The sequence below is a fragment of the Lutra lutra genome, chromosome 2 (genome assembly GCF_902655055.1).
Source record: "Lutra lutra chromosome 2, mLutLut1.2, whole genome shotgun sequence".
Lineage (NCBI taxonomy): Eukaryota > Metazoa > Chordata > Mammalia > Carnivora > Mustelidae > Lutra > Lutra lutra.
The window spans coordinates 111667742-111693627 of NC_062279.1; the positions used below are offsets into that span (position 1 = coordinate 111667742).

The 25886-nt window shown below is 37.6% G+C and overlaps 1 long non-coding RNA gene across 1 annotated transcript in view; it reads right to left on the minus strand.

The window, feature by feature from the left end:
* The window catches only part of LOC125094292 (uncharacterized), a 154593-nt gene extending 132293 nt beyond the window's left edge, over nt 1-22300 (minus strand). The window contains exons 1-2 of the long non-coding RNA XR_007125441.1: nt 22191-22300; nt 20088-20133 (exon numbers count right to left, since the gene is read on the minus strand). This is a non-coding gene — a long non-coding RNA (uncharacterized LOC125094292). The remainder of the gene's footprint in view (nt 1-20087; nt 20134-22190) is intronic.
* Nucleotides 22301-25886: the final 3586 nt, after the last annotated feature.

The window sequence follows — 25886 nt, forward strand, 5'->3', positions numbered from 1 at the left end:
CTACCTTTGAGACCACTAAGTGCCACACAGAGAGGATTGCTCTGGTGTCACTATACTTTTAGGAAGCCCAGGCAATAAGGAGAGGCCTCGTGTAAGTGTTCCAGTTGATAGCCCTGTTGAGGCCACAACTGACAAAGACCATCAACCACCAGACAAATGAGAAATGACATTTCCAAATGATTCCAGCCCTGAGTCACTCCTAGCCATTACATCTTGCCAACTGATGCCCTAGACCATGAGCAGAAACAAGCTATTTGAATTATGCATTGTTTAAATTCCTGATCCACAGCATCAGTGAGCATAATAAAATGTTTATCTTAATATTTGGTACAACAGATTTTTTGCAAAATATTGGCTGATCTGACTAATATCTAGAATACCAACTTCACCGGTCTCTTTGGCCTATCAGCCCAATTTTCCCTTACACATCTGTTACATGTTGAGTTGTATCCCCCAAAATTTCATATGAAGTCTTAGCTCCAGTACCTCAGAATAGTACCTCATTTTCTTATTTGGAGATTAAGTTTCTACAGAGATAATCAAGTTAAAATAAGGTTATTAGAATAGGTCCTAATCCAATATGACTGGTATACTTATAAAAGGGGGGCAATTTGGAGACAAGCATACATACAAGGAGAAAGACATGTGATCATAAAGACGGCCATCTATCAGCCAAGCAGGGAATCCTCAAACGGACCCTTCCCTCACAGCCCTCAGAAGGAACAATTCTGTCAATGCCTTGATTTCTGATTTCTAGCTTTCAGAACAGTAAAACAATAAATTTCTGTTGTGTAAGCCACACAGTTTATGGTGCTTTGTTATGGATCCCTAGAAAACAAAACAGCACCCAAACTAGAGTCAGTAATTAGAGAATTCTCTCAGTCCAGGAGAGATGCAAGACTGCATAGAGTCCCATAATCTGTTGTTGGCACTATTCTGATATAGGAGTATCATCTACAGTAGTCCCACCATATGATCTGCTGGTTGATGTATTTTGTCATCTGTGACATCAACAGGTCTATCACTTAGAACACTTTCACAAGGCCTCACCTTATTGCCTGGGCTTCCTCAAAGTATGATGACCTCAGGACAATCTTCTTTGTAAGGGCAAGGATATTACTGTGCCTCCAAAGCAGCCATTCCCTCCTTAACTAACTCTATAGATAATTTATTTGGTAAACCAAAATCATCTTGGGATCAAGCAGATTGAATTTAATCCACCTTATAGTCTTTATGGACTTGCCCTTTACATATTCTGAGACGGCTCCCTATTTCACCTGAGTATATTCTTCAACAAAAAACATTTCCCCAGTCTCTTACAGACATTCCTTATGTGATATTATCCCATGTCCCTTCACCACCACAATTATTCTCCTCTGAATTTAAGCCCATTTATGCCAAAATAAGAAAGAATTTTTTTATAATAAAAACCATCTGGTAATACCACAGACTACCTTAAATGGCAGTGAGTTTACTATCCCCAACAGAAGAGCTTTGAAGATTCACTCAGAGTTATTATAGAGAGACAACTAATTCAGAGAAGATATTAGATTGGCTGTCTTCAAGGATATTTTTCGATTTTAGGTCTTTATAATATATTAAACACCTAAGATTCTGTTACATTCCCATAAAATAACAAAAAAAAAAATGAGGAATTCTTTTCTAATCTTGAAATGGGAATGGACTTTATAAGCATGGCTCCAAATACCAAAGCCATAAAAGAAAACTGATAAGTTTAACTTCATAAAATTCTAAAACCCTGAATAGCAGTAAATAAATAAAACAAAACCAATGGCAACAGAAAATGATTTCTTACAAAATTTACAAAAGTGAATAAAAATTACAAACGTGAAAAATGCTTAATTTCATTCATTATTTTAAAAATGGAAATGAGGAGCACCTGGGTGGTTTAGTCGATTGAGCACCCAACTCTTGATTTTGGCTTCAGGTCATGGCTTCAGGGTGCTGGGATCAAGCCCCCCACCTCATGCTCTGTGCTTGAAGATTCTCTCTCCTCCTTCCACCCCTCCCCACCCCCCAATTGCACACATCCGTGCCCTCTCTCTCTCTCTTTAAAACAAATAAATCAGGGCGCCTGGGTGGCTCAGCGGGTTAAAGCCTCTGCCTTCGGCTCAGGTCATGGTCCCAGGGTCCTGGGATTCAGCCCCGCATCAGGCTCTGTGCTCAGCGGGGAGCCCTGCTTCCTCCTCTCTCTCTGCCTGCTTCTCTTCCTACTTGTGATCTCTCTCTCTCTCTCTCTCTCTCTGTCAAATAAATAAATAAAATCTTTTAAAAAAATAAAATAAAAAATAAAGCAAATAAATCTTTTTTAAACGGAAATGAAAGTAATTGTACACTTTGCTTATCAGATTAGCATCCTTTTTTAATTTTTTTAAAAAGATTTATTTATTCGAGAGAGAGAGAGCAAGTACCAGTGGGAGGTGCAGAGGGAGAAGAGAGAATCTCAGGCAGACTCCATGCAGAGCAGAGCCAAACGTGGGGCTTGATCTCAGGACCCAGAGATCACAACCTGAGCCGAAACCAAGAGTGGGATGCTCAACCAACTGCGTCACCCAGATGCCCTAGCATTCCTTTTTAAAATAAAACCCAGCATTGTCATGAGTTGAGGGGAAAAGAGCTTCCAGATAAGATCCCAGTACTGCCAACACCTTGTAAGAGTCTAAGCAGAGGACCCAGTAGAGCCACACTGGACCCAGACTTCAGACTCAGAGAGCTGAAGATTTAAAAATGGGTCTTGGGGCACCTGGGTGGCTCAGTGGGTTAAAGCCTCTGCCTTTGGCTCAGGTCATGATCCCAAAGTCCTGGGATCAAGCCCCGTATCGGGCTCTCTGCTCAGCAGGGAGCCTGCTTTTTCCTCTCTCTGCCTGCCTGTCTGTCTACTTGTGATCTCTGTCTGTCAAGTAAATAAATAAAATCTTTAAAAAAATAAAAATGGGTCTTGTTTTAAGCCACTAAATTCACGGTGACTTTCAATGGCAGCAATAGAAAACTAATACACCCACCAAGTATCAAAAATAGATCCATAAATTGACCTACACATATTGCAAAAGTTACCCTGAAGGGCTGAAGGCTGTCCTTTTAAAGAAGTTGTGCAGGGTCCATTTGATTTCTCTCCTTTGAAAAAGGGTGTCGAAACGACTATTTCACACCATATACAAAATGAATCCCAGAAGGATCACAGATTGAAAGTAAGGAGGGTGAGGGTAAGTTTTTTGAAAAAACATGGGAGAATACCTTTGTAAACTTTTTTCTCCAGCTTTACCGAGTTATGAGTGACAAAACTTGCATATGTTTAGGTTACACAATGTAGTTTTTTAAAGTTGTACAATGAGATGATATAATATCCATATATATTGTGAACTAATATAATCAAGATAATTAACACATCCATCGCCTCACATAGTTACCATTTGCATGCGTATATGGTGACACATGTAAGATCTACTCTCAGCAAAATTCAAGTATACAATACAGTATTAATAAACATAATCAAGGGGGCGCCTGGGTGGCTCAGTGGGTTAAAGCCTCTGCCTTCGGCTCCGGCCATGATCCCAGGGTCCTGGGATCGAGCCCCACATTGGGCTCTCTGCTCAGCGGAGAGCCTGCTTCCCCCTCTCTCTCTGCCAGCCTCTCTGCCTACTTGTGATCTCTGTCTGTCAAATAAATAAATAAAATCTTTTAAAAATAAATAAATAAATAAATAAATAAATAAATAAACATAATCAAGGGGCACCTGGGTGGCTCAGTGGGTTAAGCCTCTACCTTCGGCTCAGGTCATGATCTCAGGATGGAGCCCCACACCGGGGTGGGGGGGGGTCTCTGCTCAGCAGGGAGGCTGCTCCCCCTTCTCTCTGCCTGCCTCTCTGCCTACTTGTGATTTCTCTCTGTCAAATAAATAAATAAAATCTTTAAAAAAAAAAAAACATAGTCAAAACACTGTACAACTGATCCCCAGAATCTACTCATCTTATAACTGAAAATTTGAACAAGATCTCCCCATTTCCCCACCCTACCAGCTTCTGGCAAGCATCATTCTATGAATTCAACTTTTTTAGATTCTGTATATAAGTGTAATCATACAGTATTTGTCTCTCTGTCGACTTATTTCACTCAGCACAATGTCCTCTAGGCTCATCCATGTTGTTGCAAATGGCAGGATTTCCTTCCTTTATGGCTGAATAATATTCTATTGTGTGTGTGTGTGTGTGTATGAATGACATATTCTTTATCCATTCATTTGTAGATGGACACTTTTGTTTCTAGATCTTGACCATTATGAATAATGTTGCAGTGAGCATGGGAGTGCAGATATCTCTTCAAGATACTCATTTGGCGCCTGGGTGGCTCAGTGGGTTAAGCCTCTGCCTTCAGCTCAGGTCATGATCTCAGGGTCCTGGGATCGAGCCCTGCATCGGGCTCTCTGCTCAGCAGGGACCCTGCTTCCCCCTCTCTCTCTGCCTACTTGTGATCTCTCTCTCTCTGTGTCAAATAAATAAATAAAATCTTAAAAAAAAAAGATACTTATTTTGATTCCTTCAGGTATATACCCAAAAGTCGTATATGAATCATATGGAAGTTCTATTTTTAATTTTTTAAGAATCTCCATACCATTTTCTATAATGACTATGCCAATTTATATCCCCACGAACAGTGTACTAGGGTTCCCTTCTCTCCACACGCTTGCTAACACTTATCTCCTATCTTTTTCATAATAACCATCCTGAAAGTATGAGGTCATAGCTCATTATGGTTTTGACTTTCATTTCCTTGATTACTGATATTGAACTCTTTTCATGTACCTGCTGACCATTCATATGTCTTCTTTGGAAAAATGTCTATTTAGTTCTTTGCCCATTTTTTAATCAGGTTATTTAGGGTTTTGATCTTTGTAATCTTGAGGTAGCAAAAGATTCTTAAAACAAGTTTAAAAAAGTACAAATTATAAAGGAAATTTTTGAAAAAATGGGACTATCATAAAATTAATAACTTTTCTCCATCAAAAGATATTAGTAAAAAAAAGAAAAAGACAATCCATGGAGTGGGAAAAGATATTAATAATGCAGATATCTGACAAAGCACTAGTATCTGAAATATATTTTTTAAAAACTTCTGTAAATCAATAAGAAAAAGATCAGACAACCCAATGGAAAAAATAAACAAAAGACCCAAGGAAACATCTTATAAAAGAGAATATCAAAATGGTCAATAAATTTATTAAAGTGTGCTAAGCTTCATTAGTTGTCTGGGAAGTGCAAATAAAACCACAATGATGCTACTATACACCCACTAGAATAGCTAAAATGACAGCAGAGATGTGGATCAGCTGGAACTTTTATATACTGCTGGTGAGAGAATAAATTGGTATAACTTTGACACTGTTTAGCAATATTTACTAAAACTGAACATAGGCTTAGTCTGTGACCCAGGAGTTACTCTCCTAGGTATAAACCTGATAGAAGTATAAACATGTTTACCAAAACACAGGCACTAGAATGTTCACAGCAGCATAACTGGCAATAAAGCCAATTTCTAAAACCTGGAAATTACATTTGCTAGTTTCCAGCTACTGTTTCTCAGTTCTAAAACCACCATTTCTGTACCCTGTACTCTGTACCCTGTACCCTGCACTCTGTACCCTGTACCCTGCTTTGTAATAATGAAATTAGAATTCTGCAAACCACATTTCTACTTTGTCAGATAAATCTATGTATAAGTTCTGCCAATAAAGGTGCTGAAGAGGCTCTAGAGGGCTGGAAAAGGGAGAAGGAACTGGATTTGCTTCCTGTTTCCGACAGCATCATCCCAATAATGATCCTTCATTCTGGAATTAACAATTTTTGCAATTTTCAGTTTTTCCACTCTCCTAGAACTCCATCTCCGTCTCCCCAACCCCCTCTGAGATATCAACACCATCCAGGCTTCTTGAGGGACCTCCTCCTCCAAGGTCCTGATGCACCAGCACCTGTTGACCAGCAATCCCTCTTTAGATGTCTTTTTTTTTTTTTTTTTAAGTTTTAATTTAAATTTCAGCTAACATACAGTGTAACTTCAGTTTCAGGTGTACAGTATAGTGATTCAACACTTTCATACAACACCCTGTGCTCAACAAGCACCCTCCTTAATCGCCATCACCTATTTAACCCATTTTCTTATCCTCTCCCCTCTACTCACCATCGCATTTTTCTTTACAGTTACCTCTTTGGATGTCTTGATGCCAGCTCTGCAGAACAACTCCTTCACACTTCTAACTTTCAATAATCTTAACCTTTGCCCTTTGTCTAAGCGCCTTACAGGTGCTTCCTTCAGTTATTACCTTTACTTTGCCTTAATGTTTGCTCCCTTTGACTTTTCAGTCCTCCAATACCTACTCTTTTTTTTCCCCAAAGATTTTATTTATTTATTTGACAGAGAGAGAGATCATAAGCAGGCAGAGAAGCAGGCAGAGAGAGAGGGGAAACAGGCTCCCCACTGAGCAGACAGCCCGATGTGGGGCTCAATCCCAGAACCCTGAGATAATGACCTGAGCCGAAGGCAGAGGCTCACCCACTGAGCCACCCAGGCACCCCTAACTAATTCTTCATATTAAATTATCTCTTTTGAAACAACTGATATGTTGATAGTCCATCAACAGTGGAATAAAGTATAATATATTCTCAAAATGGAATTCTATGCAAAAGTGAGAATGAATGACATACCTAATGACACAGATGAATATCATTAACAAAGATAAGTGAAAGAAGCCAAACACAAAAACTGTGTACAATGATTCTATTAATATAAAATCTAAAAACAATGTACAATGTTTAGAAGTCAGGATAGTAGTTGCCTTTGGGAAGATGGTAAGGGTGTTGGTTGATGGCTTTATTTATTTTTTATTTTTTATTTCTTTAAAGATTTTATTTATTTATTTGGTGGAAAGGGAGCAGCAGAGGAAGAGGGAGAAGTAGGCCCGACACAGGACTCGATCCCAGGACCCTGCGATCATGGCCTGAGCCAAAGGCAGATGCTTAACAGACTAAGCCACCCAGGTAACCCTCATTGATGGCTTTAGAGCAGGAAAAGGCTTCTGCAGTGCCAGTAATGTTCTGTGTCTTGATCTGGGCTTCATGACACAGCACTGTTCAGTTTGTGAGAATTCACTGAGTTTTAGGATTTTAATATGATCACTTTTCTGTATGCTTATCATACATCCATAAAATATTTAAACAATGTAACTATCGGTTATAAGTTGATGTTTGCAGTCTAGTTGGGATATTGTCAGTAACTTTATGTTATAAAAATTTCTTTATACATTCAAAAAGGTGGTAGAATTGAGTAATTTATATTTTTAAAATTAAAATGGTTTAAAATTAAAATATTATAAAAAATAGGCACAGTACTTTTTCTTAACAGTCTTTTTGCATAATGCTGCACATTTGTTTTTTGTAGTCTTCTCATTTCTTTTAGAAACTTGTAGAGTACTTTCAGAATACTCAAGCTCATTTTATCGCCAGAGTTTTATAAGAACATGAGTAAACCAGAGATGACTTATAAAATGAATCCCACATATCTTCTTGAAAACCTGCCAACACTTTGGATCTTGGTTTCTATCTTCCCTTTCAGTATATATGCCCTAATATCTACTAAAATCTGTAACTGCTTTTTATCTGCTTTAGTTATAGCTATTTTTATTCCTTTCCCACATTCCACCTGGTTGATTGTACTTATTACATCTTCAGTCTCCATCATGCAGTTTATGACATTGGGCCAGACTGTTTGTTCTCTGCAGTGATGCCTTCTATATACCATGATCTAATTGTAGGCCAACTTTCCCATAGCATTCCCTGAATGATCATCCATTCAACATCTTCTCCATCTACATTCCCAAGTCCTGACTCTGCCTGATCTCTCAGGACCTGCCCTTACATAAGAAATAACCAAAAATAACCTGTAAAATGAGAGCCCAGGTAAAGACACAGAATATTACCAGTATGCCTCATTGGGTAGTTCACTCAAAGTCTAGAAGAGAATCTGTTAAAATCATTTATTTATTCTATACATATTTATAGTACATCCATAATGCCAGTCCTACCTCCAGATGATGGTGCTACCCTGGAAATCCATAAAACCAAATTTTTAGTCCTGGCTCTGCCATGTTCTAGCTATTTGATCTTAACTGGATTATTTAATATTTCTAAGCATCAATTTCTTTGTATGTAAACAGTATTAAAACATCTCAATGTTTCATAGTTATCTAAGGATAAGCCTTACTGGGAAAATATGAGTTAAAAGAGGAAAGACATAAATGTCCAGTAAAGCATAATTAATTGTGTGTGTTTTTATTCTTTTTCATAAATCCCATAAAAATGAGTAAAAAGAAAAGAATTAAAAGGAGATATAAGAAAGGAAATTAAAGGAGTATAAGAAAAAAACAAAAAATGGACAAAATCAAATGAAAACTATTTCAACAAATTTACTGGAAAAGAAGAGAGATAACTAATTTAGCAATGTAAGCTGTAACCTGTCTGCAAAGAGGTATGCCAGTAAACTAGCCCATTGTTCTCTAAAGGCTCTGGGCTAGGATATTTGAGTTCCCATGGAAAACTGGGGAAGGGAAAGGGTAGCTCAAGCTAAAGTCAGGGCCTAGTCAAAGTCTGCATGTTTGTATATGAAGCAGTTAGAATTCTAGGTCCTCATCTCACCTCACTCATAAAGGACTAGAAACTGACTCATGAAATCAAAAAGAACCATATGGGGAATAGAATTCACTTAAACGGATTGAGTGAAAATCTGAATACTGAAAGCTGAGACTGTCAGCCACTTTTTTTGTACCCTACTTTCAGAACAGTAGCCACACATACACACCAACTCCCTCACATTTGCCCCCAATTCCCAATTCATGCATTTAAATATATTCAAAATGTTGCTAACAGGTATATGACAGAGTTGTAATACTTGGAAAAATTAACAAAAGGATCTTAGCAAACTTAGTAGATGAAAAGATGAATTATTAACTGCAGGAAAATTTTTATTTAAGAGGTGTGGCATAGTAAGACGGCTTAATAGTGCATAACATTTGCACAGTCATAATAATGTTAACACTGAGTATTGATTTAGCCCAAAATTATCATGTAGGTAATTTGGGGGTGAGGGAAGGAGAGTGGTTGGTTGGACACAGGAGTGTGCTGGGTATGATTGGTCTTCAGCATACATGTTCACCCTTTCAACATACCTCCTTAACCACAGAGGCTAGGAAGCTAAAAATGGCCATATTTTCCAAATGGCCTTGAAGCTACAGTTCTAGATAAAATTTAAGTTATAAGATGCACTTGCTTGAGATTTGGAAGGCCACGGTGTGGCAAAGGCCATTTCCTTGTGGCTGAGACTACTGGTAAACAAGGCTGAACAGATTACAGTGTTTGCAGGAGACAGACTTCTATTCAGGACTTTCGGGGTGTGCCATGCACTCTACCTGGTATGCCATTGAATCCAATAGTCCTGTGGTGGCCTGTGCCTCCCACTCAATTGTTGCCTGCCCCACCCCATCCCCAACAATTTGGTAATCATCTACTTCCCTGATCTGAATGCCTAGAACAGCTGCAGTTTCCAAAACTGAACACTGGTACTGGGAGAAAACTAAATCCTAAATGACAAATGGAGAAACAGCAGTACGAGCACGTTATTTAGAAATCTAGAATTTCTTGCCAGGGAAATCAGCTAACAGCATGGAGCTGATAGCCTTGGAGATACATAGAAGTGAATATAATTTTTAAATTATACTGCAGGTATCCTAAAAAAAAAAAGGCCTCATATATCTAATATTATTGTTGTAAAATTAAATATTACTGTAGGGCAGTTTTAAACATATACATATGCCAATTCTCTTCTGTAAAAGTTTTTCCTATATTGGGTTTATAGTATTCATACAGCCAAGGGAAGAAATATATTCAAGTATTTCACAGTACGTCTCACCATATATCTCTCCATTGACCTCTGAAAACAGAGGAATCCCTACGTGTTAATACATAAGTGTTTTGATGCATTCTTTTTAACCCATATACAAGGAGTCTTGCACCTCGCCTCCCCCAGATCTCTAAGAACTTTCAGGAAGCTTATGTTTCTATGATCATTTTTGGTTCTGTTTCTAACTGAATTACCATTTTGCGTTTGCTAATTCTTGCAGCCTGGATGGGTTCACATAAGGAACTTAGCTCCTTTCCTTGCTTTTCTTTATCCCATCCATCCCTTCAACCATACACACACACACACACACACACACAAACACACACACAACCACTCATTCGCATACTTTCACACATGCTTATGAGAGGAGCTGTCAAAAAATTGGGGAAAATAGAGGAATTTTACTTTGGAGAAATACAAGCATCTAAAAAATAAAGTTTTACATTGTTGTTCCTAAAAGCCCTGTGATCTTTTCTACACTTGCCTCCTGCCATGAAGTTCAGACTTCTAGGTTTTCTCTCCCAGGTCCCATCCCTCAGAGGAAGAAAAAAGGCATATTTTCTTGTAGGGAGAAATTTAAGTCGTGCCAACTTTCTCCCTCAAACTCATCTCAGGGCTTCCCATTACACAGTGTAGGAGTCAGCAGAAACTTTAAAATTACAGCCATCATGTCAGCCACAGCACATTTTCAGAAGAGAGTCAAAACTTTCCCTAGGGTAGATTTCTAGGAAGGGAGGTTTTTTTGTTTTGTTGTTTTTTAAATTTTTTAATAAACATATGTGTTTTTATCCCCAGGGGGTACATGTCTGTGACTCCCCAGGTTTACACATTTCACAGCACTCATCATAGCACATACCCTCCCCAATGTCCATATCCCCACCACCCTCTCCCGTCCCCACTCCCCCCAGCAACCCTCAGTTTGTTTTGTGAGATTGAGTCTTTTATGGTTTGTCTCCCTCCCAATCCCATCTTCTTTCATTTTTTCTTTTCCTACCCCCCAAACTCCCCATGTTGCATCTCCACTTCCTCATATCAGGGAGATCATACGATAGTTGTCTTTCTCCGACTGACTTATTTCGCTAAGCATAATACCCTCTAGTTCCATCCATGTCATCGCAAATGGCAAGATTTCATTTCTTTTGATGGCTGCATAGTATTCCATTGTGTATATATACCACTTCTTCTTTATCCATTCATCTGTTGATGGACATCTAGGTTCTTTCCATAGTTTGGCTATTGTGGACATTGTTGCTATAAACATTCGGGTGCACGCGCCCCTTCGGAGCACCACATTTGTATCTTTAGGATATATACCCAGTAGTGCCATCGCTGGGTAATAGGGGAGCTCTATTTTCAGTTTTTTGAGGAACCTCCACACTGTTTTCCAGAGTGATTGCACCAGCTTTCATTCCTACCAGCAGTGTAGGAGGGTTCCCTTTTCTCTGCATCCTCACCAGCATCTGTCATTTCTTGACTTATTAATTTTAGCCATTCTGACTGGTGTGAGGTGGTATCTCATTGTGGTTTTGATTTGTATTTCCCTGATGCCGAGAGATGTGAGGCATTTTTTCATGTGTCTGTTGGCCATCTGGATGTCTTCTTCGCAGAAATGTCTGTTCATGTCCTCTGCCCATTTCTTGATTGGATTATTTGTTCTTTGGGTTTGAGTTTGCTAAGCTCTTTATAGATTTTGGACACTAGCCCTTTATCTGATATGTCGTTTGCAAATATCTTCGCCCATTCTGTCAGTTGTCTTTTGGTTTTGTTAACTGTTTCCTTTACTGTGCAAAAGTTTTTGATCTTGATGAAATCCCAATAGTTCATTTTTGCCCTTGCTTCTGTTGCCTTTGGTGATGTTCCTAGGAAGAAGTTGCTGTGGCTGAGGTCAAAGAGGTTGCTGCCTGTGTTCTCCTCAAGGATTTTGATGGATTCCTTTCTCACATTGAGGTCCTTCATCCATTTTGAGTCTATTTTCGTGTGTGGTGTAAGGAAGTGGTCCAATTTCATTTTTCTGCATGTGGCTGTCCAATTTTCCCAGCACCATTTATTGAAGAGGCTGTCTTTTTTCCATTGGACATTCCTTAGGAAGGGAGGTTTTAATTCACATTGCATAAAGAAAGATTTTCTGATTATCAGAAAAATAAAATAATGAAAGGAATGCCAAAAGGATATGATAATGTGTCATACTTGAAAATAATATGAAAAGATAAATAGTAATCTCTCCTGAATGGTTTATAGAAGGTTTTGATTATCTTTTTGTCAATGTGTAATAAATCTTTATTCATTGCCTCCCTTAGGAGTACACAAAATAAGATTTGGTAAAGAAATCCAAAGCTATCCTTGAAAATAAATCCCTCACTCTGAGTATTTTTATATAACCATGTCTTTATATCATTAAAATTTCTTCTGGTTTGGCAACATATCACTGGCAATATCTCTCAATCTTCTCTGTGATATCTTGATCCATATAAGGACACGTTGGATTAGAGTGTCATTCAAAAACATTTTCATTCAGCAATCTAGTTTCTAAAACTGCAGAGTGGTGAGTTTCTTTTTTGTTACTTAATGTTTGTGGACCCACTTTCCTCATTAAGGATTAAAGCCAGCAGATGAAAGAAGCCGAAAACTGAAAATTTCAATCCCCTGAAAATGTATTTATTACCTCCATTTATTAGTAAGAAATATATACATGAATTTGTGATTTTTCAGGCTTTTAAAATCAACTTGATTAAGTTATAATTTACATGTCACAGAATTAGTCTGTTGTAACTATACAATTATTTTTAACAAATTTATAGAGCTGCACAACCCCCACGATCCAATTTTTAAGCATTTCCATCACCCCAAAAAGTTTCCTGATACCTATTTTCAGTCATTCCTATTCCTACTTTCAGCCCCATGCAACTGATTTATTTTTTGTCTCTAGAGATTTATCCTTTCTTAACATTTCTTATAAATGAAATGATACAATATGTAGTCTTCTGCTTTTGGCTTTCATTTAACATAAAATTTTAAGGTTTATCTATATGATAGTAGGTATCAAGAGCTATTCCTTTTTATTGTTAAATAATATCCCACTGTGTAGATGGATATACCATATTTTCTTTATCCATTCAGCAGTTCATGGACTTTTGGGTTGTTTTCACTTTTTTGATTATTATAAATAATGCTGCTGTAAACATGTGCAAATTTTTGTATGGATATAACTTTCCAATTTTCTAATTGCTGGGTCATATGGCAATTCTATGTTATCTTTTTGATTATTTCCAAAGCAGCTGCACCATTTTTGTATTCACACCAGCAATGCATAAGAGTTCCAATTTCTATATAGCCTGACAAAACTTGACATTGTTAGTCTTTTTTTATTATAGTTATTTTAGTGGGTATGTAATAGTATCTCATTGTGGTTTTATGTTGCACTTTCCTAATGAGCATCTCTTCATGAGCTTATTAGCCATTTCTATATCTTCTTTGTGGCATGTTTATTTACATCTTTTGCCCATTTTTAATTGGGTAGTTTGTCTTACAATTAGTGGGTTGTAAGTATTCTTTATACAGTCTGGATGCAAATACTTTACCAGATATATTATTTGCAAATATGTTCTTCCAATCTGTGACTTGTCTTTTAATTTTCTTAAGACTTTCAGATTTTAAAATACGAAAAAAAATGTAATTAAATTAAATATTATGTAAGAAAGATACTTAATCTCCTAATAATTTTATTTTTTTAAATCCTCAAACACAAACATTAGAGCTTCTGGGTAATAATACAGAATGAATTTCACTGGAATTAAAGTCTACCTCCTAAAGGATAAACTATAATATAAGAAACACCTTTTATAATAATACATTTTAAAACTACTGGTTTACAGCTAACCGGCCTGCAGGGGTTGGGGGTGGTGGGGGATGTGTGTGGAGATCCTGATTTGTAAGCATTTCCAATTTCCATTGGGTAAATACTTTCCCCTGGACTATTTCAAGGTACTAATGGTTTAACAGCCAGCTTACAAAATACCTGAATATTTAGCTATTATCTCCAGAGACCCAGAAGAAGCTAGCTCTAGCACACTACTGAAAATTTATGATTGAACTTGTAGTAAGTGTTGAAGAGAAACTCCTTTTTAAAAAAAGGAAAAAAGCAACTGCTTTGGAGGAATTTGCAGATTATGAAGAAGTCATTGATACTTAAGAAAAACAGGAAGATGAGTTTTTAAGGATCAAGTCTACAGATTATAAAATTTATAAGTCAATTCTACAAAGGATGAAAATGAAAATAGATGTATTCTCTGGAGCAGAAGATGGAGAATATTCTGTAATAGTGGAATTGCTATTAAGTAGGCAAACCAACTGGAGTGAACTATGAGAGCTGCATGGAACTCATTCCCTGTGGTTTGAGTGGTGCTGACCCTTCCTGTCTTCCAACAGCTGCAAACACACAACCCTGGCCATCAGAGTACTTCACCTGCTTATCCTCTATGACTGTTTCAGTTTAAGCAGATGAACCAAATCCAGAGTTCTCCCTTGAACTTTTGCTGGAAGGAGCAAGAAAGAGGTCTACTCTTTTTTGCTGCAGTCACAGGGCATTGAGAAGCCTGGAGTTGTAGTTTTCTCAAATGGCGGACCACTCTTCTCCCACTATTTAATCATGGGATTTGGGAGGGTTTAAAAAACATCAACTGTCTGTCCCATCTCACTACACAGCAAAGCATTCCCCCTGGCTACAGAGCTGGTCTAGAAGTAATCCATTTAAAGCCAAGTTCAGGACTTTTCGATCAGAGATAGGGAAGTTAAATGCTCTCTTTCCCAGCAAGTGACCTAGTGGCCTCTAGCAATCTAAGAAAAGTCAGCCCGAGGATAAACCTAACAGAAGAAGAAGGCAAAGCCTAAAAATTCTCAGAGAAAGATCCAAAGTCCTAATGAAGCATTCTTGAAGATGGTGTGTGAACAAATAAGTCTTTTTTTTTTTTTTTAGAGTCAGTTTAAAATCAATGTTATTTTACAACAAAGTTTCCTATCTGGTTCAACATTTTCTGCCCTGAGTTTTGTTTTGTTTTGTTTTGTTTTGTTTTGTTTTGTTTTAGTACCATTGCTCATGATACTACTGCTAATACCTTTTTGGAATTTTGTCCTCCCCAGCTTCAACCCTTGACTCCTCTTCTGCTCTTTAAAGGTACAGCATATCCACAGAAACAGGCATGGAAAGACATAAACAGAACATCACATTGCTGTTGATCCGGGATCATTTCTCCTCTGGCACCAGCCACCTCTTTTCATGCAGACTTATGTGACCCAGTTTTGGACGGTATGCTCACTCTGACCTTCCACACCATCAGAACAGGGCATCTGCTAATTACCCACTGGCTCTCTGCAGAGAACTGTGGTCCCTCAGGTAAGGAACACCCTGCCTTGGAGCCAAGCCCAGGCTCCTGAGACTTGAGCCCACAGAACACCCGTGTCAAGAGAGGGAATCACACATCTGTGTCAGCACATTCTATCGCCTCCCTTTCTGCCTTTGCAACAACTCTATTTCAATTCTTTTCAATAGCTCTACCTTCAATGCCTACTTAGCATTTCCCAGGTTCCAGTGCCACATAGTAATCCCAATTTTTATAGTCAAATAAAACTAAACCCACAGAAATTGAGTGATCTGAGTCCATAGTGACAAAAACAGCCTTGGAATCAGCTTTCCAAAGACTTCCCAGGGAAATGTTTTATTTACTTCTACAGCAGGTGGAAAACTCTATGGAGCACTTTATATTTGATCCTGGGGGTGAAATTTTAACCAGAATATTAATATTATAAGTCATTCTAAGAAGGAAGGATCCAAAAGCCATTTTCATGCGAAGAAATTAAAGAAACCAAGAATGTGTCTCTTGGGAAGAAAATTCACAGGAGGGAGCAGACAGCTGTTTCAAATATCTAAATATCTGGGCTGTGTAAAGAAAACCAGATTTGTTTCATGCTTCTTATGAGGAAGATTAGGAACAATGAACAAAAGGTACAATTAAGTCAATCTGGGTGAAATATGTAATAAGAGAAATTTCTAATAATTAAGAATTGTTCCCAAATGTTACCTTGTAAGGCGGTGAACTCCTATCAGTAAAAGATTTCAAACAGAAGTTAGATGCCATGGGGCGCCTGGGTGGCTCAGTGGGTTGAGCCGCTGCCTTCAGTTCGGGTCGTGATCTCAGGGTCCTGGGATCGAGCCCCGCATCGGGCTCTCTGCTCAGCAGGGAGCCTGCTTCCTCCTCTCTCTCTGCCTGCCTCTCTGCCTGCTTGTGATCTCTGTCTGTCAAATAAATAAATAAAATCTTAAAAAAAAAAATAGAAGAAGTTAGATACCAAGAAGTTGGGGGTATAGGAGTCATATACTCTTGATTTGATCAGATGGCTATTAAGAGTCCAGATCCTTTTTAAATTCTAGAATGCGTCTCAAGTGAAATCACTAAATTTCAGCTGATGCTCCTCAAACTTCAGCGTGCATAGCAATCACCTGGAGAGCTGGTTAAACCACATACCCAGGGCCTCACCCCCAGAGATTAAGATTCAGTCGGTCTGAGGGTGGGGGGGCAAGGAATTTGCTTTTCTAATAAATTCCCAAACGATCCCAATACTGCTGTCCAGGGACTATGCTTTGAATAGCCCTACAAATCACAATTATTTATTATTTATTAGGTATAATTATGATTTGTAGAGCTATTCAAAACATGGTCCCTGGACCAGCAGTGTTAGCATCGTTTGGGAGTTTATTAGATATTGTGAAAAGATGAAAGAAAATAAAGAGGCTTTGGCAAGCAAAAAGGGAAATAAAAAGTAATGCATAGTTGGCATTCATATAGGAAATAAAACATTGTAATGACTACTTCAAAGGAAAGAATCCTTCCAAAACATAGGCCATGTCTACCCGGCAGTATAAAAACATTTGGAGAGGAAATTAATTGGTACATATGGTTGTGGGTGTTCGTTTCTAACCATACTAAACATTCCATCAAAGCTTTTCTTTTTCTTGTTTAGTTAAGTAATTCCAATGAGATGACGCCATATAAGAACTTCCTATTTGGAGTCAGATAGCTACTCAGACTCAGGGATCTCTTCTGCTTATCTCTAGAAACTCCACCTGGACCAGTAATAAAACTGAGGGTGAGCTTGTCAGGAGTAAGGGAGAACTGTTTGGGACAAACAGTATAATTCAATTTGTAAATGTCTTTATCTTTGAAATGGAAATCTGAGACAATCATTTTAAAAATGTAAGCTCTCCAATGGCAAAAGGAAATCCTTATCCATCCTTCAAAGTTCAACTCAAATTGCGTTCCCTCATAAATTCTTTACAGATCCTATCAACAGGCTGTAAGCTCCAAATCCTCATCTCGTGCTCAGATCTCTTAAAACACTATTTCTATATTCTGAGTTGCAAATGTTTTTTGTTGCATTAGTGTAGGCCCAATAACACAGGGGGCTAAACAGAGAATGTGTAATACAAATAATTAAATTCTGATACTTGAGTATATAGGAATAAGTATAAGGAAACTATGTGGTAGCTTAGGGCCGAGGGAGAGTAGCCAATGAAGAACAAAGCTGAAAAGGATTCTCCTCCCCATGACTGGGGTTCTGACCTCATTAGAGAAGATATGGTTTAGCCCACTGGGTAAAAAAAAGAGTTCACTGGTTTGCTCTAGCAGGAGCTAATTGGGGTCATGGAAAGCAGGAGGCATTCCTCCAGAGTATGGGGTGATGATAGCTGATCAGCAGCCAGAGGTGTGGGTATATACAAGGGATGGGGGCCTTGGGAGCAGGCAGTCCACATGGGCTGTAAGAGAGAGTGATGGCTCCCAGAGTGAAAATCCTCCAGACTCCTGGCAATCCACATGCAGGCCTGCACAGGGAATTGGACCACTGATGTGGACAGGAAGCCTTCAGGACACCAGTCTCTATGTCAAGGACAGGGCTGCTATGGGAATCTTATTGCCAGGCTAGGCTGACTGCTAGATCACCTACTGATCACACATTCCAGGGATGTTGCTAAAGCAGAGCTCCACCAGATGACCTCACACACTCCACCAGCTGGAAACAGCAGGAGACATCCTTCGAGCAGCCTCTACTGAGAAAGCTTGGTATTATGTTTACTATAAAAAGGGGTATTTAAAAGAATTATGTCATTTCAAAAAGCATATACTAAAGAACAAATTTGGAGCTAAGAGGCAATAAATTGGTAATTGACACATTTGTATCATTCCTAGATTGTTGGTTCTTTTAAGATTAAGAACTGTGTTTCATTTTAGTAATCTCTGTGGTGCCTAGTTTTTACAATAAACTATGCCTTAGCAAATATTAAGAATTTCCAGGGCACCTGGGTGGCTCAGTGGATTAAGCCTCTGCCTTTGGCTCAGGTTGTGATCTCAGGGTCCTGGGATCATGGCCCACATCGGGCTGTCTGCTCAGCGGGGAGCCTGCTTCGCCCTCTCTCTCTGCTTGCCTCTCTGCCTACTTGTGATCTCTCTCTCTCTGTCAAATAAATAAATAAAATCTTTAAAAAAAAAAAGTATTTCCAGCTGGTTTGGTTTTTTTGTTTGTTTGTTTGTTTTTTGCAGAAGTTAACGAGGTGATCCTAAAATTTGTATGGAAATGTGAGGGACCCAGAATAGCCAAAACACCCTTGGGGAAGAAAAAAAAGTTGAAGGATTCTTATCTCCTGATTTCACAACTTATCACAAAGCTACAGTAACTAAGACAATGTGGAGTTAGCACAAAATCGAACTATAGATCAATGGAAATGAATTGAGAGCCCAGATATACACCGTGAAATTTGTGATCAACTGATTTTTGACATAGGCACCAAAACCCTTCAAAATGGGGAAAGAATATCTTTTCAATACATGCTAGTGCAACAACTAAATATCCACATGCAAAAGAATGAATTTGGGCCCCTATCTCACATCATATATAAAAATTCACCTTAAATTGGTCATAGATCTAAGTGCTTGAACCAAAATTATGAAACTCTTAGAAGAAAAGATAAGAGTAAATCTTCATGACTTTGGGTTAAGGAATGGTTTCTTAGCTATAACAACAAAAGCACAAGTGACAAAATAAAAAATAAACAGGATTTCATCAAAACTCACAACCTATATGTTTCAAGGACATCACCAAGAAAGTAAAAGGCAGTTTACCAAATGAGAAAAAGTTTTTGTAAATCATATATCTGATAAGGGACTTGTATCCAGAATATATGAGGAACTTTTATAAATCAACAACATAAAACAAATAATCTAATATTAAAACTAGGCATGGACTTGAATAAACATTTCTGCAAAGAAGATACACAAATGGCCTGTAGACATGAAAGGAGGCTCAATATCATAGTCATTAGGGAAATGCTCATCAAAACCATTTACTACCTCATACCGACTAGGACGCCAATAATCAAAAAGACACTGATAAGTATTGGGGATTATGTGGAGAAATTGGAACTCTCATGTATTGGTGGAGCCATAAAATGGTACACTCACTTTGAAAAATAGTCTCATAGTTTCTCAAATGTTAAACACAGAGTTACCATACCACCATGAATTTCATTCCTAAGCATATACAAAAAAAAAAAAAAAAAAAAGAAAATATACACCCATACAAAAACTTGTACATGAATGTTTATGGCGGTATATTTACAATACCCAAAAAGTAAAACAACTCAAGTGTCCATTAACTGATGAATGACAACAAAATATGCTATATCCATGTAATGGAACACTTATGCTATAATTAAAAGGAATGAAGAATTGATACATGGTAAACATGGGTGAGCCTTACATACATTATTCTAAGTGAAAGAAGTCACACACAAAAGGCTACATATGATTCTATTTATATAAATGTTCAGAATAAAAAATGCATAGAAAAAGAGTCGATTAGTCATTGTCAGGGCTGGAGGGGAAAGGTGAATGGGGTATGATAATGGATATGATGGGGAGAGATAAAAATGTTCTAGAATTAGGTAGTAGTGATAATATTCATAACATAGTGCACATACTAAAAACCACTGGATCACACACTTCAGAGTGAACTTTGATATGTGAATTATATCTCAATAAAGCTGTTATTTTTTTGAGAGCTAAGATTTCAATACTTACTTCCATTTTCTTCTTTCCTTTCCAAGTACAGTTATAGCCAAAGAACCTGCAATGAAAACCTAAAATTTCTCTTTCTTTTCTTGGAACAATGAGGATATATAGAAAATTGGGATGTAATGATCAGTCACTTCAAGTTTCAGACATTCTTACTAAGATACCTAATTACAGTTATTGGTTGTCATGAATTTTGAAAACTCAGAAAAACCACTGAGACAGTGGAGAGACTATGGGGTTAAATAACAGATGGAAGAAGAATTGAGCAAGCCACACAGTCTCTCTCGGGGTTTCCAATTGCTCACTTGTGAGATATGGAAATTGGGAGAGATGACCTCCAGCATCCACACGTCTCCCTAGAAAATTAACTTCAGAATCAAATTTCCACAGACCTTTAATGTTTATGAATTAAATAAATAGTAATAAGGATTATTTTCTAACCAAAAAAACCTTAAATGTAGGTAGAATTATACATTATGCTTTTCTTTTCCCCTGATGAAGCCTGTGTCTCTTTATCACTAGGCCAAAATACATACTTCTAACCCTGTGTGCATGTGTGTTATAATATTTGAATTATTATGTATTCCTTGGAGGAATCTTTATCCACTTGACAACTTGGGCCTTCTAATTTCTACATATACTTATGCATACTTTGATTACATAGATTTCATTTTTCTCTGTATAAAGTTAAAATACAGTCAGCTAAAAAAAGCATGAGCTATTTCCGCCAGCCCTCTCCTGGGACTTTGTTCCCAAGTTAGGCAGTTATTTAAAACTGAGCAATTGTACTGTCTTTTTTTCTAATGGTTATCATTTCAAAAACTCAGGGCACTTAAAAAAAAAAAGAAAACAAAAAATAAAGCAAACCTCCTTCAACTGGTCAGTGTACTCCCTTGAAACACAGCAGATACTCTCCTATCTATCTATATTTGGATTTAAGTATATATTTAGACTCTTTATCCTAGGGAGCTGAGTGCTTTGCACTCTAAAACACATGCTCCTCTATTAGTCATATTAGAAACCATTTTTCCTCCCCTCGTCAAAAAAAGTATAAAGGCTAAGAAAAAAATAATTGGATCAAGCCCAGAAAGGGAGTATAACCAGAAAGAGAAAACCATGGCAAATCATGTTTCTTGAGTCCTTATGTCCATCTGCTTTCCACAAAAGATCACTGCCTACTCATTGATTGCTGCATCAAAATTAACCCTGCCTTTCCTTTACATACCCACGGTGTGTTACTTGAGACTCATTTTACTGCTTATTTTATACTGCTATGCATTATATTACTTAAATATAATATTTAAGACTGTCTCCCCCATCAGAATTGTATTTCCTTGAATAATGTGTCAGAATACCACTAAGTCACATCAGACATAGAAAACCTATTCATTTCCCAATTTAAATCTCTCCAAATTTCCCTAAAATGGGGAAGACTATCTACTCTATATTTATATTCCTTGAATAGCTCCTTGTAACATGATTTCATGAAGGGGGTTCTCAACACAGGTGGTTAAATAAAATTCACCTGTGAGATGATCAGTTAAACCAAATAAAATGGCCATTTCCTTCGCTCAAAATTTAGTAAGAATTCTTTACCCTGGCCCCAATGCATTTCAGAAACCCACTGTTCAGCCTTAGATTTTCTTTTCCTGTCGGTGGGCTCTCTTATCAGGTGCTTCATATTCAAGTGATTTTGTCAACATTTCATGTGGGTCAATTTAATAATTTTCACCAAAGAGTTTTAAATTTATAGAAGTATATTCAAGCACTGTTTGAAATTTCCCCCTATCTCTTACAGATTTGATATTTAAAAAGTATAACAGGGCAGGGTGCATGGGTGGCACTCAGCATAGAGTCCTCTTGGAATTTGCTCTCCTCTGTCACGCATTCTGCTCATTCTCTCTGTCAAATAAATAAACAAATCTTTTTTTTTTTTTTTTAAGGGTAACAGGGCAACAGGGCCAGCTACTTTTGAATGGAATAAAGGTGGAGCAATGGTTCTTAGTCAATGGTTCTTACCTTTGAAAATACAGACATGCTTCCCAGAAAAATACACCCCCCCACACATGCACACACACACCCCCCCCACACACACACCATTTTGCTTACAGTTTCAGCAGGTTAATAGATCTTTCCCTCCCCACAAAGCCATCAATTAATAACTCCTCTTCTAGAGAACTGCACTCAGAAGATTAAGAAAGTGTTGGGTAATTGTCCAGTAATTCCAGTCATTTCCTAATTTTAGAACCAGAGAAAAAAGTAATCTGTTTTGGGATCTACCCAGTCCACAAATTACCAGATGGTTGCTACCCTTTGCCTGTATAAATACAATTAAGGTGGAAGATCATGTATTGTCTAAAATGAGACACTTCTGAGGATGAGAGGAGCATTAATAATTACACTAAAACAAGAGAAACATGATCTATTAAAAATATCATTAAATATTAAATACGTCAGACTTCTATTGTCCAAATGACCATCTCATTTTTTCCATTTTCCACAAAGAACTAATGTCCACCACCATAAAAAAAGACCAAATTTATGGATTTTTCTTCCTTTTATATTTCAACTGGAATAAGTTAAATCTATAGGATTCAGTCTCCCCACCAGTAAATCCATAGGTGAAATAGATGCTTTCTTAAGGTTCTTAACCAATTAAAAGTCACTAATAGCTTACAATCTACCAAAATCTAATTTTGAAGCATAAATTAACATGTATTATTATTGATAACCATATAACTAACATGTATATTTACTATATGTCAAGCACTACTCTAAGCACATCATGTATTTTTCTCATGAAATTATCACAAAGAGGCACATATTTTAGTCCCACTTTGCAGACAAGGAAAACAGAACTTAGACACTTGAGGTTACACTGCTAATGAACAACAGAATAAAGGTCAAAACCCAGTCTGACTGCACAGCCTGGGCTCTTCACTGCTAAATTAGACTAATGAATTTACCAAGTAATGTCCTTGCTTTGAACTTAGTCATTCTACCGGTAGCTATGACATTAAAAAAAAAAAAAAAAAAGACAATGTTTCCAAGGTATCTTAAAAGATACCTCTTTCACGATCGCTTAATTGCTTATTAAGACAGTAAGTCATAAAAGCCACTGTCTTGGTTTAGAGGTGGAGAATATAGTATATTCAATTACTGTTAGTACATATTAAAAATATCAAATCTGTTGAGACCAATTATCTAAAGTATAATTCATAATGGACTGCATTCTTGAATATGAAATAGCTGAAATTGTGAGGGATATGACTCCATCTCAAAGGGTTTTTAAAATGCCAACCTAGGGGCACCTGAGTGGCTCAGTGGGTTAAAGCCTCTGCCTTCAGCCCAGGTTATGATCTCAGGGTCCTAGGATTGAGCCCCGCTTCGGGCTCTCTGCTCATCAGGAAGCCTGCTTCCCCCTCTCTCTCTGCCTGCCCCTCCGCTTACTTGTGATCTCTCTCTGTCAAATAAATAAACAAAATCTTAAAAAAAAAAAAAAAACTAAAATAAATAAATAAATAAAATGCTAACCTAAAAATTACATTCTATATTTTTATATGGGGTACTTAAAACTAAGCCCTATCAAAAAATTTTTTTAAATCTTAAAATATAATTTAAATGTGAAATTGTCAATTGCTTTCAGTATTGAGAAGCTACATTAGCACAACCTATGGTTTAATGCCATTTTAAAGACCCCACCTTATATTACCTAAATACTAGCTTAAAGAAAGTCATAGACCTTAGTGGATTTTTAAACTTAACAATAGGTTTTTTATTTTATTTTTTTAAAAGATTTTATTTCTTTATTTGACAGAGAGAGAGAGATCACAAATAGCAGAGAGGCAGGCAGAGAGAGAGGAGGAAGCAGGCTCCCTGCTGAGCAGAGAGCCCGATGCGGGGCTCAATCCCAGGAACCTGGGATCATGATCTGAGCAGAAGGCAGAGGCTTTAACCCACTGAGCCACCCAGGCATCCCATCTTCTCTCTATATTTTCACAAGGTGACCTAAATGATTCTTATGAGTCAATCTACCACCTGATCTCAGATTCGAGTTGCACAATCTGTGTTTTGCACAAATGTTTCTTATCATAACCTTGAAGAATAAGCCCACTTAAGAAGTCAAGGTAATGTACAATAAATTTTAGAAATATTTGCATTCAAGATGGTTAATTTTTTTTTTTTAAAGAGAGATAGTGAATGCACTTATGTGGTGGGAGATGGCTGGGTATGCGCAGGGGAATAGGGAGAGAGAATCTTAAGCAGGCTTCACACTGGGCCCCAATACAGGGCTCAGTCTCATGACCCCAAGATCATGACCTGAGCCGAAATCAAGAGTCAACTCACTCAACTGACTTGAGCCACCAGGGACCCCTAGATGGTTAAATTTGTTTTAAATGTGTATAAAGGATATACTTCTCTGAAAACTCTGCATACCTTCATTCATTCATTAATGATTCTGGAGAGATGAGGTTTTAATTTTTGTTCACATCACTCCATTTATTTTCTTACTGTCCTAATGCCTTTAAGGGATTGCATTTCTCATGTTATTTTTCTTTGTGTGCCTATAGTTGACCCTTGGACAATGCAGGGATTATGGGTACCAACCCCTTGTGGAGTCAAAAATCTCCATATAATTTTTAACTTTCCCAGAACCTAACTACTAATTGCTTACTGTTGACTGGAGGCCTTACTGATAATATAGTCAATTAAAACATATTTTGTGTGTTATATGTATTATATCTGTGTTCTTACAATAAAGGAACCTAGAGAAAAAAAATGTTAAGAAAATTATAAGAGAAAAGACATTTATCGTACTTCACTGTAAAAGTGGGCCTATGCAGTTAAACCCATGTTGTTCAAAGATCAACTGTACTTTAATATCTTTTGCTCCTTCCTCCATTTATAATAAGGAAAACTCCATTCCTTCATGGCTCAAATCTCCTTTTCTAATAAAATGCACCTTTTCAACTTTTGCTTTTTAAAACTCTTGATGTTTCATTTATCAGCTCTGGGGGTTGGTTGCATCTCTGCAATGTACCTCAAGATTTTCATTTACCGGAGAAGTGGGTCCTGGCTCTCATCTTGCCATCATATTGAACTGATTGGTTTCTGTGGGTTGTCAGGAAGCTGCTGAGGATAGGAACTGAGGTGGGTGGGAGTTTGGCTGACTCCACAGTTTTCCATATGCACTGTGTGCTCCTCGTGCTTGAGCAGGAAGCTGGTCTCCATGGGCAGACCTGGGAGGAGGAAGACAGCCACTGTGTGGGTGGTTTTGAAGAAACCTCCCTCTATTTTCCTGAACCCAGCTGGTTTTAAGTTTCTGGGTAGTAGTGCTATAACAACCTTCAAGTTTTGCCTTTGATTTAGTAGGAATTCTAGCCTGTGTTTAAAGATGACTTTGAGGGTCTCCTGGGTGGCTCAGTGGGTTAAGCCGCTGCCTTCGGCTCAGGTTATGATCTCAGGGTCCTGGGATGGAGTCCCGCATCGGGCTCTCTGCTCAGCAGGGAGCCTGCTTCCCTCTCTCTCTCTCTCTCTCTCTGCCTGCCTCTCTGTCTACTTGTGATCTCTCTCTGTCAAATAAATAAATAAAATCTTTAAAAAAAAATAAATAAAGATGACTTTGAATTTGGACCTATTTTTTTATATATTTATGAGTCAGTTTATCTCCAGTTTTGGATTTCCATTAGATACATTTTGCACAAATGTTTACTATTTTTAGTTTAATGATGTAATTTGTTATACATCCAGCAACCTTCTGGGGGAAGTTTATACTACAGTCTGCATAATTGTAGGAGGAAAATA